We start from the raw sequence: 17,401 nt of genomic DNA, 5'->3' as shown, positions 1-17,401 counted from the left end.
GAAGACGTACCTTCCAAGAAGGGAGCTGTGACATCAGGGACGTCTTTAAAATGGGACGCCACGCCGCCCGCAGAGCACGGAGGGGCTGCGAAGTCCCTGGGCACGAGCCCTCACAGCCCGGCGCGCCGTGTGCCCCACGGCAGCGGCTGGTGCCTGAACTTGTGGATAAGCGTCTTCTCCTCGATGTGAGCCCACCAGTGACTGCGCACTCCCGCCTCCAGGCGGACTGCTCGCTGATTCTCCAGAGCAGCTCCTTTAGCTTATTGATTCCGTGCTTCTGGTGTCTGGTAGGCCCCCCACCCCCGGGGCACAGGGCAGGACGGGGACTGTGGATGAAACAGCTAAACCACGTCCAGGAGGAAGCCAAGAGGCGTCGGGGGTGCCAGTCCCTTTCCTCTGCCCTGAGGGGTTCCCGCCCTGCTTCTGCCCTGCTCGGAGCAGCACCCGCAGACTTCACCATCCTGCCCCTCCTCCACCGCGGCTGGAGTTTGGAGGCTGGGGAGGGGGGCAGGGCAGCCCCCGTGGCAGCTCCAGCAGCAGCTCTGGCACGCCCCTGAAGATCTGTGGGCACCAGTGAGCTCAAGAGCCTGTACTTAAATCTGAAATTGAGGGAGAGGGGCTCAAACTCGGGCTGATGAGCTGCAGCACTGATGCTCCCTCGACCTGACTGGGGGTCAGCTTTGTACTTCGACCGCGAGATGCGCAAAGGCAGTGTCCTCCCTGTCTGACATCGTGGACCTCTGCTCCCTCATCCGTATCAGTGCATCAGACTTCGATTCTTGGAAATTTCTTACTGAGGTGTGGGAAGGAGGTGTCTTACATACCACCAGAGTGCTAGCTCAGAACGTACGTCAGGTGTACATCTGAAGTTGACGTCTCTCAGGTTGCCTTTCTGTCCAGGGCACGGAAGAGAGCTCAGGGCTCCAGAACGGCTCCAGCCCTGGGCAGGCTAAGATGTCAGGCCCACGGATGCCAACAGCCCCCCTCTGCCGCTAGGCGGCTTGCCTGACCCTGCCCGGGCACCCCAGGGAAGACCACCCGCAGCGACCTCAAGGGTCTGTTCAAGGAGTCGAAGCTGCCGGGTCTGCAGAACGGCGTCCATGGGGTGGGCGGGGCTTCGGTAGGCCACGCCCCCGGCGCGCCTGCCCCTCCCGGCACAGGTGGCGGGAGATCGAAGTTTATTCTTTCCCCTAGTGAATAGAAGGCCCGAGGGGGATTGCTTTCAGCCAGGTTGATTCTTTGCTAAAAAAATTCACAACCAAATTTCCAAGCAACTCTTTCTTCTAATTCTTCCGTCATTTTTTAGATAAGATTCTGCTTATAACAATGGCCACTAGAAAATGGTTAGCAACTGTTCGGAGACATAACTAACACAGAAAACGAGTTAGACACGCGCTTTGAAAGGCAAGTGGGCAAAAGCGAAAGACGGAGGGTCTCTCACGTCCGGGCTCTACTGCGCTTGGGGGCGAAATGCACCCGCGCAGGAGCAGACCCGCCTTCCGGTCACCTGAGCGGACTGACCGTCTCCCTGGAGACCGAGGCTGAGCGTCGGCCGGCTTGCCATCCTTGCTCGTTCGTTCAGACTTCAGACTTCTGTCTGTTTCGAATCACAAGGCTGCTCTATGTTTGAAGCCCCTTTTATTTTATGTTTTAGCGCGACGAAGCCGACACCCACCGACTTTGTGGGTTTGTAGGAGACTCCCCGTGCTTATTGTCTCAGGTTATTGGGTCTGATCCCATGTCCCACGAGATGCAGCAGAGAACAAGTCTGTTTGTCCCCAAGGCTTGTCTCCGTCAATAGTAAAGCTTCCTCACTGCGGAGCTGATTAACAGAGTAGGTTTGAATTAACCAACCCTTTCGCGTTCCTTTAAATTTGTTTTAATTGAAAAGGGCAATACTATGGGTATGAGAGAACTTTGGAAAACTTCTACGGGAAGCTGATACATGATTGTTTGAGCAGGAAAAATCCCTTCTAAATTCTTAATAGATAACTTCAAATCTCAAAATATATTAAGTAATCTATTTCCCTCTTTGGAATTTTAATTTCAGGTTTGAAGAGGGAGCAGTTATTTATGAGGGGAGAAAATAAACTATTCGCTTTTCAATTAGCTCAAAAGTACCTTAATTTTATAATTACTTGTTCCATCAGCTACAACCTCACTGTTTTTTTGGCTTTCTGGTTTCTTTTTTAGGATCGGGAGGCAGTTAGCTCAGGTTCTAAGGTTTGAGTTTGTTTGTTTCACTACCTACCCCAAATGCTAATAATGGCAGGTGAGGAAATTTTGTGAGAACAAATCATTATATATTTTCCAGCTCCCAGTTGTCCCCAAAAGTGACGGGGCAGCCTGTCTGTTCTGTGCAGGGATGTGCTGGAAGGCTCTGAGGACACACTCAGAGGAACACGCATGCGCTGGAGGGACGTGCGCACAGCTGGGAGGCGGGCTGCGCCTTATCAACTGGGAATGACCTCTGACGAGGAAGCCACGTCCAGGAGAGCGCTTGGTGAGTGGAAATGTGGGGCAAAGACGAGGAGAGCTTTGACGCGGCCGCCGGGAGGACCTGGGGATAAGAGGGCAAATGACGGCAGCCTTAACCTTTAATAGGAAAATGCATCTCCCCCGCCTTATTTTTCCTTTCAAAAGTGCTTCCCACAACGAGTGGAAATGCAGTAAAAAGCCCCGCTCAGATCCGTTGCAGGAAGATGCAGGGGTGAGAAGGGAGTTAGCATAGTTTGCGGTGGAGAGAATTCTTTGACCTAATTCAGAACCAAGTGCTTTGGCATCTTTCTGCTTTCAGCGGTCCCAGCGAGGGGCTCCAGAAGCATCCGCGGCCAGCACGAGCTGATTATCTCTGCTTTTTATCTGCAGGCGGAAATGGGAGCTATACGTGCAAAATTAGCTCCATAAATAAATGTGAGGCCTAATTGCCCCGCGGGCCCTGGCCCGAGAGGCTGTGGGACCTCCTCTTGTCTCTTTCATCTCTGGCTGTGGCTGCCCAGGGTGTACGAGACCTCGCGCTTTCTGCCTTCAGAGGAGCGCTCCGGGGGCCTCCATCCATTTTCCTAGTGGAGAAATGTTTACTTTGCGCTAATTGGTCTCCCTCTTGGCAGCCTCCTGCTAGAGCCACAATTCTTTGAGTTGAGAGCAAGTCCGAGTCCGGGGTGGAAGGGAGAGAGGGTGACAGGGAGCAGAGGTCAAGGGCAGAGAGAGACCCACAGGATGACGGCACTTAATATTCTTGCAGCTCCTCACCAAATGGTGGGTCCCAGAACAAAGCCTGTCCTTCCAGTCACACGGCGTCCTTTCTCCCCGGAGTAAGGCTTCTGACCCCAGCAACACAGGGTCCCAGCCATTCTTCGCGTCAAAGGGATTCCCTTCACATTAGGGGCTTTAATTTTCTTAAAGTCATTATTTCGCTGTGCTTATAAAACAGTCACATGGTGGGTAACTTGGAAAACGCAGAGAAGTGTAAAGAGAAGAAGAGAAGTCTTTGATTTGCTGCTCAGAGAGAACCGCCACCAATACCGTGCAGCTGCGTGCTCTTTCAAAGAGCTCGTGACCGGTTTTATATGCAGTCATGTAATCTGCTTTTTTTCACTTGACCTTATCCTGTGTGCATTTTCTGTTATTAAAAACTCTTGAGGAAGAGTTTATACTGACTGTATGACATTTCATCGCTGAATTTCCCATGATTTATTTGAAGGCCTATCTCTGATGATGGATGCTGTGTTTTATTTTCAGATTTCATTATTATAAATGAGGTGGTGATGGCCACCTTCGTGTATAAATCATCATCTTCGTTTTTTATTGTTTCTTTAGAGTAACTGAGTCAGCACGACATCACTGGGTCAAAGACAACGGGCATTTGCTCATTTCAAATACGCATTTTCAAATCACTCTCCAAAGGCGCACCATCATTTTGTAGCCCCATCCCTGTCGTAATCTGGGAAATACCTAGTCGCTCATCCCCTCCCTCCACCAGCTGTGCCCACCAGCACTGGACGTCGACATTAAAAAGAGATCCCTGATTGTTGATAACTTGCTGCTTTGATCTGCATTTCTTTAATCATCTGCAATGTTAAACACGTTGTTAATTTACTCAGACCACATTTTGTACTGTTGTTATTTAAAAATCTAATCTTTAATCCTAGTGATGGTGGCTGTAGAAGGTAGATGGAGAGTGTGTTTTTCTAAGTAGCTAATGAGTTACATGCACACCAGTTTTCACTGCTTTGGGGTGCCTTCTTTGCCGAATACGCCTCTTCCTTCCTTCTGGGTTGTCTATCCTGTTCCATCTGTCCTGGGTCAGTTGACCAATGTAATGCCTGTGGGTGTTAGTTCACTGTGTTCTGACATCTGGTCTACCTGTGAGATCTGCACAGCCGTCTCACTGCTGTTCCCTTATTGCGTGTCTGTCTTTCCATCCCTAGTAGCATATAAGACTCTTTTTCTTATCCTTGATATTTGACAGTTTGCTTTGTTCTGTCCTCTTGCTTTTACTTTTCCTGTTTAGAATTTGGGGAGTTTTTAAATCACAGTCCTCAGATCTTCCTTCAATTCTGGAACATTTTCAGGCGCCAGCTCTACAGATACCGCCTGCACCCAAGTCTCAATATTGCCTCTTCCTAGAACTCCTACTGGATGCACATTTAAGCATCTTACTGTCCACGGCTCTCAGTTTCTCGCTCGCAGTTCTACTTTATTTTTCTGTGCTGCGTGCTGACGAGTTTTCAGACGTTTTTTCCATTTTGTTATTTCTCTCTTCAGCTACATCATGTCCACCATTGGAGCTTAAAAAAAAATTCACTCACCTAAGGTTTCTACTTGATTATTTCCAGATTTGATTATTTTTGTTCCCTAATTGCCTATTCTTGTTTTAAGCATTTTCCCCTTCCATTGATGTCTTGAATATTTAAAGTATTTTTAGTTTAGAGTTTCATTCAGATTATTCTGTTAAACTGAGTTCTCTGAGTGTGAATTCTCCCATTTGGAGGAGCGGATTCTGTGGTCTGTCTCAGCTGACGCTGGGCTTGCCCAGAGCTGATCTTCCCCTGGGACTTGGACTGCATGCAGCACGGTGTTTCATATGCCAAGAGAAGAAGTGTGAGTTGGGGCCTGACACCTGCGCACAGCACGGGCTCAGTTTCTGCTCATTTCACAGCTTGTTAAAGGAAGCTTTCTTCCAGGCCATGACCTGGGGCCAGAGTGTGGAGATCTTTCTGCTCTCTGTTCATGCGTGTGAAGAACTTTCCAGCTTCTCGTCTCCCAGCTTCAGGTAAGGAGAGCAATGCCAGGTTCCCGCTGCTCCTGGTCACAGGCTGCCTCCACCGCAATGACAAGCCCAGCGCACACCCACCCTGGCGCGTGACGCCAGCTCCTGCTCGCTGCTCCAGCGGAGCTTCTCCTCTTTATTTCTGGGAACTGGAGATTTGCCTTTCGTGCTTTTTATCTTGGCTCAATATTTTAAGCTTAAAGCAGCAGTTCTAAATGTTTGGAACAGGCGTGAACAAATCTCATGGCTGCTGGGTCCCTTGTAATGGAATCGACTCAGTGACCGTGGGTTGAAAACTGCGGGAAGCTTGAGTTGACTGGTCGTCTCTTCCTTTCCCTTCTCACTCTTGCTTTCCTTTCCCTTTTTCGGCCCTTTTCACACGACTTCTTCCAGGGGGACCTATTTTTGTGAAGTTTGAGGAACTCTGTGGGAATCTGAGTTTGAACTAGCTCAGGAGGGATCTGTGTCTTTATGATATTCAGTCTTCCTCCCTGGAAGCACAGCGTCACCAGCTCCACGTTCCACGATCGTTCTCCTGTCGTCTACTCTCGCACTTCCGTTTCCCTTCAAAATGCTCATTTTCCTGGCGGCACATTCTGGGGAGTGAGCTGAGGAATCACCTTGATTCTGCATCTTCAGGTATCTTCCGATCGCTCAGGAAAGCTTTCTTCTATTGTACCTTTGATTTGTGTTTTGTTTTCTCTTTTCTGCGCGGGTTCCATGGGTCTTCATTCTCTGTCCTCTTTGTCGATCCTTTTCTCTCTTATAGTTTTCTTATTTTTATCTGCATTTTGAGATAACATTTCCAAAGCTTCTCTTCTTCACTACGAAGCCACCTTTCCTCCGCAGGTGAGCTCAGTGTCTGCTGCCTCCACTTGCAGCTTTTGTGTGGTCTCTTTTTCCCACACTCAGCTGGCAGTGGACCCATCACCCAGCCCCTCCTCCCCGAGACTGAACTTCACCCGACTGGGGGGGCCCCAGAGCTAGAAGGAAACGGGATGGGATTACTGTCCACCCTTTTGCTTCGTCATAACTACTCTCGTCTGAGAGAAAGCCTGCTTCGATCACACATTTTGTTTCTCAGTCCATCTTCTCTGCCAGCATACCTGTTAGAAGTGCCTCCTTCCTCCAACATACCCTCTCTGTTAGACCCGCACTGCATTGCTTTGGGCCAGATCTGAGGTCCTGCGTGAGGACCCAGGCAGGACCAGGCAGGGTGCTGCTGGCACTTCCTCTGGTCCTTATTTCCCCTGCTTCATGAGTTCCACCTCCCTTACCTGCGTCTTGTCTCCTTTCCCCTGCAATGGCTTTGGCCACCAGCAGTCTGCTGCCTGTACCCTCCCAGGAGACCAGCCCCCTCCCGCCTCCAGGGGAAGCATTTTGACTGGCTCTGCTGGGCCTTGTGCCCACTCACATGGGCTGAGGGAAGGCTGCTCTGGCGATCAGCCCAGCCAGCACCGCTGCTTCCTGGTGGGGGTGGAGAAGGGAGTGTGGTCCTTAGAAGAGGGAGGAGAACTGAAAAGACAAACAGGTGTGCCCCACAGCCTGGTCTGCGTTTAGAAGTGGACGTTGGTCCTTTCCAAGGTTTCAGAATGACCACTGAGTCAGTTAATGAAATGAAAATACACTGTCAGCAGGCTGTTGGTGTCATGCAGCTCAAATATCTGTCTGACCCGTTGAATTCCTCATTTTGTAACCCATTGTTTTTCTGGGTTTTTTTTATTAAGAAAAATGGATTACTCAGTAAAATTAATCCTTTTTGGTTTTGACAAGTGCATATAGCTGTGCAACCACCAGCACAATCAAGATGTAAAACAATTCCATCACCGTCCGAAATTCCTAACCAATTTTCAGTCAAGAAGATAAAACCAGGGGTTCATCAGAAAATGAGACTTAGTTTTAAAATATTTAACGTGTAAAGATATATTCATGGTTATCCCCCATCACACTTACACTGAATGTGTTTAAATGTGCGCATAGTAGATGAATGTGTGTGTGTATTTCATGCCAGCGGCACTAATTCAACAAAATTGCCTTCGAAAGCCACCCAAGTATTCTCTCTCCTGCCAATGTGCATTTCACAGTCCCGCGTCCTTGCAATGCCCACCCAGGTCGAGCTGCAAGTCCCTTTCCAGAACAGCAGAGCAGGGGCGGCTTGTGCGCAGAAGGAAAGGTGCAAGGCTTCCAGAGAAAGGTTAAGAGGGATGAGATGGTGGGGAGTGGGCAGACCGGAAGTGGTTCGGGGCAGAGAGAAGGCAGACGATGTCGTGGGGACGAGCAGGCGTGGGGCTGGGCTGCGGGGGGCCCACAGGCACCGCGATGCTGGTGGCTGCGCCGGCAGAGCTGGCCGGTGTGGGAGTCTGAGTGAAGCCTTTCGGAGGTGAAGACAGGGCCACCAGGAGAGCTCTGCTGGCTTGTTTTCATCTTCCTCCGACACGCACTCATGATCACACACGTGAGTCTTCTCTGCACACGTCCTCCCGACAAAGCTTAGCCGCTCTGACAAAGGCGTCCCACACGTGACTGCAGGGCCAGACCCTCAGGCTAAGCCGGTCTGAACCCAGCCAGAGCCAGGGGACGCCTTTCTATTCTCAAAGAAGGGTAGCCAAGGCCTAAGCGACAAGCCTCTGGGCGCAGCGACAGCACTTAGAATTAGGCTGGGCGGGACGAGGCAGCCTCCTCTCTGCAGTGCTCGCCCTGCGCTGGACTTGCAGAGCCACTCATTTGACCCAAGGAAGCTCAGCCTAGGATGTCCGCCACCCGGCAGGCTCAGGCCCTCCCCGGAAAGGCCTTGCCAGCTTGGTAAATGCTGCTGTTTCCACACCGGCAAGTGAAGGTCTCCTGTGAAGCAAACAGCACAAGAAACACCATTAAATGCCTGCAAACTGAAACAAACTAAAAAAAGTTTGTACAAACTCAGGGAAATTATAGAACCTGTTTTTCCAATTTTTTTTAATCAAAGCATAGTTTACATTTATTAAAATTCATCCTGTTTGCTTTTGATAAATGTATACAGTTATGTAACCACTGCCACTCTCAAGATATAAATTCTGGTTTGTTCAAGGTCAGGACAAGCTGTTAGGCCTGCAGGGTTGGCTGAGGACATGGCTCTGATATGGGCCGGCTCTTGGCTTCACGTCCTGGCCACGCCCCCCGTGGCTGAGTGACTTTGGATAAGTAACTTGATCTTCCTAAGGTTTTCCCACCCACAGATGCAGAGGACGGTGCTGAGCACCTAAGGGGGTCTTGTGAGGACGAGAGGAGCACGTCACCATCAGCGTCTGTGGCAAGCACACTAGATCCACATTCTACATGAGAGAAGACCAAGGTACAGAGAAGGTCATTTGCCCAGGAGTCCACAACTGGGAAGCCAGAGAGTAGGGTCTGAGCCAGGTCTGCATTTTCCATCCGCTACATGACCCCCTATTTCAAGAGCAAGGGGACAGTGGGGAGTCAGGAAAGCGTTAGAAAGATATTCCCCATATACAAGGATAGGAGAACCCTCTGTAAATCTAGGTACATCAAACAACAGAAACCCAAGCCATCTGATTTTAAAATGGGAGGGCTTAAGTAGATGTTTCTCCAAAGAACATGTACAAATGGCCGGTGAGCCCGTGAAAAGAACCTCAGCGCCACTGCCTGCTCGGGAAGTGCAAGCCCAGGCCAGCGACACCGCTTCCCAGCCACCGGCACGGCCGTTATAAGCAAACACACAGAGCTGGCAAAGCAGTGGGAACCGGAACCCTGAGCGTCTCTGGCAGGAAGGTGGAATGGTGCGGCCCTGGGGGAGATGGTAAGGCAGCTCCTCAAAAAGTTAAACTTCGAGTCACCATATGAGCCAGCAATTCCACTCTGGGTATTCCCCAAAGGAGCTGAAAACGGATTTAAACAGACATGTGTGCACCCATGTTTGCAGCAGCATTATTCACTATAGCCGAGAGGTGGAAGCAATCCAAAATCCATCAACAGATGAATAAACGGACAAATGGAATGAACTGTGGTCTATCCAGACAATAGAAGACTATTCAGCCTTAAACAGGAAGGGAATTCTGACACGTGCCGCAACACAGACGGACCTTGAGGACATTCTGCTGAGTGAAATGAACCATCACAGAAAGACAAACACCACATTATCCCACTTGTATGAAGTACTTGGTCAAGTTCATGGGGACAGACAGTATGTGGGGGTCGCCAGGGGCGGGGGGAGGCGATGGGGAGTGTTTAATGGTGACATAGTTTCGGTTTGGGGTGATGAAAAACTTCTGGAGAGGGATGGTGGTGATGATTGCACAACAATGTGAGTGTACTTAATGCCACTGAATATACACTTAAAAATGGTTAAAGTGGTGTATATATATTTGCTAAGAATATTTTTATCACGATAAAAAAATTGTATGTCATCAACCTGTTTGCAAGTGACAGAAGAAGAAAGAAAGAAGGAAGGGCAGAGATGATCAAACGCTCTCTGGTGCTTGCTCAGTCAGGGGTTACCTCTGCTTTCTCCGTTACACTTCTCCAAACTTCCTTAAGTACTTCCAAGACAGCCACAGGCCACTTGCTGAAATCCCGGACCTCCTGCCTCGCCCCCTCCCCCATCCCCCCCCATCAGCACCTGCTTTCTTCTCCTTGACGGCTTGTCCTTGGAGCGGGCAAAGTAGAATTAGACCCACTTTGCAGAATCAGAGGCAACATGAGTCACCTACGGTCACCAGGTAGGAGGGAAAACCTGAAATCAAGGAGGCCTGACTTCCTGCAAGAGGTGGATGGCGGGACCCTTGCGTCTCCGACCGTCATCTCTGTGGGAGTTTGTTTCCAAAGGCCGAGCCTGTGCCTGTCTGAGACATTGTGAAATCGCGGTGGTGGCAGCGAGGTCTGGGGTGTGGCCGGTGCGTGCTCACCACCACTGTGCAAAGCAGAGCACCACCAACCCCCCAGACGTCCAGGACAACGACCCTCTGATCCATCGTCCAGGGAACAGGCAGCCCCGCCCTCACTCCCCGCGCAGGCTGACTTGGCTGGAAGCAGAGCAGGGGCCGGCCTCTGCGGCTTTCCCCGGGGGCCTCAGTGCACTTTGCTTCCGCGTTGCCTCCCCCTCAGCTTTCCCCCGAGACCCTGCAGGTGCCCCGGGGCCAGCGGCTGCCAGCAGGCCCTGACGCAGACGTGGGCGCCACGCGCTCGGGCTTTTCACCTTCACAGTGGCCTTTTTCGAGGGGGAAAGGGGGAATGATGACGCTCTGCCCCTAGTGTATCTGAATGAGCCCCATTCATCAGTCTGCTCTTTCCTCCCTCCTCAGAAGCTAGAACCACAAATCACACTTGTTTGCAGTGATTTTTAAACTCCACTCACGTGTATTTATTATTTGCAGTCTCCATGCCCATTGAAGCTGTTCTCGCACGTACAGCATCGGGAGCCACGAGCCCCGCGGGCCGCGCTTGGCCGGCTCCGCGTGCGTCTGGCAGGGCACCGGGCAGGGCGCTGGGCAGGGCGCCGGCCGGGCCCGGGTAACCGCAGCCCAGGCCTCCACCTCCGGCAGCCTTCCGAGCCGCCACGCGGTCCAGCTGGGCGCACGGAGCCAGTGGTCAGGGGAGGACACCTGCTGACCAGCCACTGGCCTCTTTCCTAGACTCTGCTCCTTCTGGGAGCCTAGGCAGCAACAGCGGCTCCATCCTCAGTGGCAAAGGCCGGATCTGCTCTTCCTCAGCCCACTGCCCTTCCCAGCATGTGACATGCGGGCTCGAGCCACGTTTCCTTGGACCCTTCCGAGGAGCCCTCCAACCGTTTCCATCCCTGCAGACAGAGCTGGCAGGGGGGCGGAGAGTCCCTCTTCTTCTTTTTGTAAGTTGCAAATGCTTAAAATTCTGCTGGCCTTCTAGCTCCCACGGGGACCCCCAGCCCCAGCCCCTGTGCCGTTGCCATGGCGATCCCCCCTTCCCTTTAAAGTCTGGAATGCCACATTCCATAAGATTTGCACACAAAGTCGCTTGATCAGACGCAAAAGCCTGGCTGTTGGTCTTGAAATTCTGTACCAATAAACAAGCCTGAGACCCTCTCCCTGCCTCGCTGTATGGACTCAAACACGGAGACTCCTCCGGGAGGCACAGGAGGAGTCCAGGACCATAAAAGCCCCAGCCTGGCTGGAGCAGGGGTGACCTCCCAGTTCCTTCCCCAGCAGGCCAGCGTTTTAAACTGCTGCTGCCAAGACAATGGCAAGTCTTACAGAGCAGTGGTAAAGTCATATGTGTAGTCGGACCCGACACCGACCAGGCTCAAAATGCTGAATTTTACACAGACACTGAGGCCATTTAAAATGTTAAAGCAAATTTAAATCCTTAAATAAATAACTTTAATTACATAAAGAACTAGATTTCAAGGAAATTATGGTTATTTGCTAGAGGAAAAAACCTCTAAGTTGTCTTTACGACTTAATGGTCAGTCATTTTTGAAGGCATATTCTCTTCTCTAAGCCTGTGTTCAACCATTTTTCTGAAACAGGAACAGGACTAATTGCTCTCAAGTAAAAACATTGTCCCCTATTTTGTGTCAGATCAGAGGGAGGAAAATAAACAAAAGATACAATGTTTCTTTGTACAGAGAAGTTGCTTTGGAAAAAAAAAAGAATTTCCACAATCAAAATAAAGCATCAGGAACAGAACTGCTATTTTTTCACAAGAAGAGAAAATTCCTCTGTATTGAATAATGATGGATTTTACGTTTGTTACTGAGCAGAAGGTTTTTCAAATTATTATTTCGGGAGGGCGTCCTTCCTTGTTGGTGGCTGTGCTCGCTGTGATATTAAACAGCAAAGTGTTAGCAACTGACTGAAGGAGCAGAAGAACGCCCCACCCCGGTCACAGGGGGTTGGCGCGGCTCTCTCTAGCGGGACCTGAGGACAGCCGACGACGCACCTGCAGTTTTACAAGCAGGAGCAGCGCAGGGACGGGACTCGGGCAGTCAGCTCTTGCAATGAATCCAGGGGGAAAAGTGCACAACTTGTTTCCCCTCAAAGACAGAGACGACGTGGCAGGGTTTTCAGATGTGCGCAGGGTGGGGGTGGTCCCCCCGCAGGTGTGTCCACTACCATAAATCTGTGAGGAGCACTTGCATGACAAAATAAGAGAGCATATCTCCTGCTTTGAGAAGACAGCTCCAGGAAACCACGGAGATGGAATAGCGCGTGCAAGTCCAGCAGGGAGGCTGGCCAACTCGCGCCTGGACAAAGGGACGGCGGACTCTTCGCCGGACGCCTAGGACCGCGCGCACGCAGAGTGCAGGCTGGATGTGGGTGGGTCTGCACTTTACCTAAACAGAGAATGCTAACTGGAATATTGCAACAAATTAGCTTTGGTTAAACCTTACACTCCTGTTATATTGTTTTCTCATTATAAAATAGACTGTGACAAGGCTCAGTAAAGAGCCAATAATCCGAAGCCTGATTTTTAAATAAACTCTATTATATAACAAGTCAATGGGCCAAACACATTCATTTTTAAACTCTGCGGGCTAGTATTTTAGAAGAACGTTCTCCTCTGCAACAATTGTCTTTGCGCATCTGTGTGTAAATGTGGGCACACGTGTTGTCAAAGAATTAAACGTTCCAGAATTCCAGGAATGAAATGATTCTCAACTTTAGAAATGGTTGGAGACAGGGGATATGATTTCCATTGCTAATTTAATGCAGGTTTTAAAAAAATGTCTTCTAACTTCAAAAAATTACAGATGGAAAATATTTTTGTCCTTCTCTTTTATCTACACAAATTCAGGAAAACCCAGAGTCTTGCTATGACATTTTCATCAAAAAATATCGCCGCGCTGTGTCAGAAACACTCCTGTGAAAATAGGAAGAAAAGAATTTAAAGCATCTCCTTTTTCTTCTGAGGAATCCCCTTCAGGAAGATACACTGAGAATTACCAACATTTTCACCAGAATATAAAGAGAGCCTTCAATTAAGCCAGAGAAATCTTTTTTTTTTTAAGAAATCTATATGATTTAAATGGTATCTTTTCCTGCACACTTTAAAATTACTTTTTATTTTTAATCAGACATGAAATTGTTTGCTAGGGCTGGGTGCCTTCTTAACTGTTATAAAGAAGAAATTCATTTAAGCTCCAATTTAGCAACCGGCCATTTTCTAAGAGCTCAAACAAGTGAAGATTAAAGGGTAATTTAAAAAAGAATTCCATTAACTGCAAACTGGTCTCCATTGAGTTTATTAGAAATTAAGAAATTGCTATGAGAACACACTTCTGGTTTTAAAAATTAGTTTTAAAAGATATACGCAGAGTATCACTTAGGGAGCAAAACTGGAAGTTTTTTTTTTTTAAAGCCTGTCATTACTAACGGAGGCTATGGCTTCAAATGTATACAAAACTTTGCAGTCTCAGAAATAGGTTCCTCTTCTAGAAGACTTCTAAGTGACCGTTCCATGCAGGACACCCCTAGTCCCCGGTGGAAATACGTCTCCGAAGGCGCATTTATTTTCCGAAGCAAACTGCAGGCGTTCATAGAGAGATGAGCGGTTCCTGGTTCACGGGGAGGATGTTACCTGACTTTACAGAGCGTTGTCTCATTGCACCTGTTTGCTGTTCCAGCCGCTCGTCTGAACCTAGGTGACCCTCTCCTGAGTCCTGGGGACCTGAAACCACCTTGACTGCAGCCCGAGGGGAGAGGGCTGAGGGCACCGGGGTGCTCCTGTCCTGGTCGCCCGGGGGCTTCTGTCTGGCCTGCGCTGTCCTGGTGCTCGGCCACCGGTGCTCGGCCAGTGCAGGTCGGCCAGGGCCTCTGCACTTGTAGGGACAAAGGATGTCCAGCAAAACCAAAGGAAAGCTGAGATCACCTGTCTCGCCTGGAGCTTTCATGATCTGGCAGGAACAGCAAGTCTGTTTTAATAGGAAAGGGCGAGCCTGTTGCAGGATTTTTAAGGGGGCATCGGCTAAGAGCAAGGAAATGTGAAAGAACTGCAGTGAAGCGAGGGAACATTTCATTTGGCCTCGTGTCGTAGTTCTGATCTGGGGATCCACCTGGCTGTTGTGAAGGCTGCAGCAAGAAGCAGCCCCTGGGTGTCTCGGTGGATTCGGAAGCAGGATGCCCGCAGACACAGACAGAGAGCAAACGGTTCACGGGAGACGCTTGTGCAAGTCCCTTCCCTGCCACGGCATCCATGCTCAGTAAGAGCGGGGACTGAGAGAAGCACAAGCTCAGGAGGATTTTCATTTTAGAGAGAATCTTATTTTAAAGAAAATTGCAAGGCCGCAGTGACAGGGTGCCCGAGCCATGTGACGCTCCGTGGTGGCTGCTGACGCTGGGCAGGAGCGAAACCGTCGCCACCCGCCCTGCCCCTGATGCCAGTTCTCTCCAATGCACTTGGCAGTTGCTCATTTGAAAGCTACCTGTTTGGAAAACCAATACTTTTTTCTCGATTTTTAGATCAATTGAAAGGACATTCCTTTTCAAGCTCTGGATCCTTCTGAATCCAGTTCCAGATTTCAAACAGCATCTGATCCCGGGCTGCAGCCTGAGCCAGACCCCGGGTCCCTGAGCTCTTCTGCAGGGAAGAAGGAATGCAGGTTGCCTGACACACCTGGGACCTCAGGTGAAGGCCTCCGGGTGCCTGGCTGGGACGAGACACACCCACTCACAGAGAAGGATGTGACTGAATTCCATCCCCTCACTCTACGTTCATGTGATGGTGGGTGTCCCTTCAGCAAAACCACATGAACTCGGGAAACCACCCAAGGGTCCATCAACAGATGAATGGATAAGCAAAATGTGGTCCATCCATACAGCAGAATATTATTCTGCCCTAACAAGGAAGGACATTCTGACACCTGCTACAAGACAGAGAGACCTGGAGGATGTTATGCTGAGTGAAATAAAATCGTCACAAGAGGACAAATCCTGGACGACTCTGAGGTGAGCCCTCGAGTAGCCAAGCTCATAGAGACAGACTGTAAAACGGGGGCTGTGGGCTGGGAACAGGGAGCTGGTGTTCGGTGGGGACAGAGTCTCAGTTTGGGAAGATGAACAGAGCTCTGGAGATGGACGGTGATGCTGGTTGCACAACAATGTGAGTACGCTTAATGCTGCTGGACTGTGCGCTCAAAGATGTTACGATAGTAAATTTTATGTTATGTGTATTTTACTACAATTAAAAAAAAACATTTTTAAACACCAAGCTGAAACAGAAAACACCGAAACTCATGGGCTGTTTGGTGAGGCCACAGAGCAGCCTCGCCGGCCCACCTGACCGGGGAGGACTGCGCAGAGAAGCCAGAGGAAGAATCCGGAGCGTGGCCGGGGCCCTGCCCCTGCCCTGCTCTTCCTGAGTCCCGGCCTCCGAGGACTTTGAACTCCCTCGTTTTTACAGAAGAAGGATTTGAACAAGACCGTCTCGGAAACGCTGTGCAGCTTGGACGCCTGTGACTTTGGCAGCCACCGTGATGATCTGCGGGTCTGAAGATTAAAATGTACACACCTAATGTTCATTTCTTTTCTACAGAGGAGGGTGACCTGACGCAACATCCCGCTTGTTTACACGTGGAAGAAAGGATACTCGGCGCGGCTTTCCCTCACGGAGAACACGTTTCCCTTGTGCAGACCGTAGCCTCCCTGTAACTCGCCTTTGAAGTTTTCCATCTGCCGCGTGACCACAAGAGGGCGATGCGTGCAGCGGATTTTGTCCGCACGCGACGGAGCCAGGCTTGCAGTCTGCTGTTCCTGGAGCCTTTCAGGGCCTCTCTCCGGGGGCTCAGTGCCTGCCACAGCTTCTTCAAGGGACTGAGAACACGTATGGAGACGGCTGAAGAGCTGAGACTGCTCAAAATTAGAGTATCTTGTAGTCACCAAATAGCTAGAATTCATTTAACAAATAAAACTGGCTATAAAATAGCTTAGGGTCAGGTATTGATTTCACGGCAAAGTAATCTAGGTGGGGAGGCGCCCAGGGCTTAAAAATCAAATGTCACATCCACCGCCTCCCCACCCCAGGCTTGCAGGCTCCGGGTGATGAGTTCCAAAACCTCGGTGGGGGTCGGGCTGGGCGGCCAGGCTCCTCCAGGCTCCGCACGCAGCCACGAGCTTGGTTTCATCCCAGTGTGATCTTGACTGTAGCTGAAACGCCGCGCGGGTGAACTGGTTCTGGTACCAGATTGGAAACAGGCTTAACTCGTCTGTAAGGGGAGATGCCCTGAAAGCTTCCTTCCCCAAGCAACCCACTGTCTCGTCTTCGCGGCCTCCGCTCTGGTCCAGCCTGCGGGGTTATTTGCTCCCGGTGTCCCTGCCCACTGTCCCCTGACTGAACAGCACAGCCACTCCTCGGACTGGGGGTGGACCCTGTGTCCTGCTGACCGATTGTGACCCCCCCCCTTTCGAGGCTGACACCTGCTCCCGGACCCATGCTGCTCGGACCCCCCTCTGTCAGCCGGGCCATGTATCCTGCATGGGAGAATGCTCCTGAGACGAACAAGTCCCTTCCAAAAGGCTGGGCCAGCGGCAGCATTAAGCCTCGAATCAGGCTGATGTCGTGAGCAGTGGCTACCCACCAACCCACTTGTGACAACTGACTTCTGTTTTCCAACTGACTTGTGTTACCATTTTTTTGTGACTAATTTTCGATAGCGGCTAACTTTTCTGCCCTCACTTTCCATCCCCAGAGATTCTAAGCCCCTTGAAAAGACTAAGGCAGCACCATGAGAGTCTCCGCTGCAGGGGACCGCTGCGTCTTCCGAGTCACCCTTTTGCCTTCGGTGGATCCTGACTGCCGCTGTGATGTCACATGCCGGGCAGAGAGGAAAGGGGTGGCGCTGTCAGGCTTAAACACAAATTTGTGATCTTTGGAGCTGAACCATATTTGTTTACACACACACGTAAATGTCTCCTGTTTGCTTATTCATTGACCAAATACTTATTAAAAACCTAAAGCACACAAGACCAAGCTTTTCCTCCCTAGGGGTGTTGTAAGAGTCCATTCAACAGGCTCCTTGGCCTCGAGATTTGCACGAGAAGAAATAAGATGCATGCACACAAAAGGCTGCTCCTCAGGCTTGTGAAGAATGCCTTCTACGTGCTTGTTCCTCCCTGGTGAAATTAACGTGCTCATGTGCTCGTGTACTCAACACGTACTCAGCACCCA

General features: G+C 50.3%; 1 pseudogene; it reads left to right on the top strand.

Annotated features, from left to right (window-relative positions):
- The window catches only part of LOC116277483 (uncharacterized), a 38,980-nt pseudogene extending 27,784 nt beyond the window's left edge, over positions 1 to 11,196 (top strand).
- Positions 11,197 to 17,401: the final 6,205 nt, after the last annotated feature.

This window comes from Vicugna pacos, chromosome 5 (assembly GCF_048564905.1).
Source record: "Vicugna pacos chromosome 5, VicPac4, whole genome shotgun sequence".
NCBI lineage: Eukaryota > Metazoa > Chordata > Mammalia > Artiodactyla > Camelidae > Vicugna > Vicugna pacos.
Note: the sequence above shows the minus strand (reverse complement) of the source record. Positions and strands in the feature narration are given on the sequence as shown.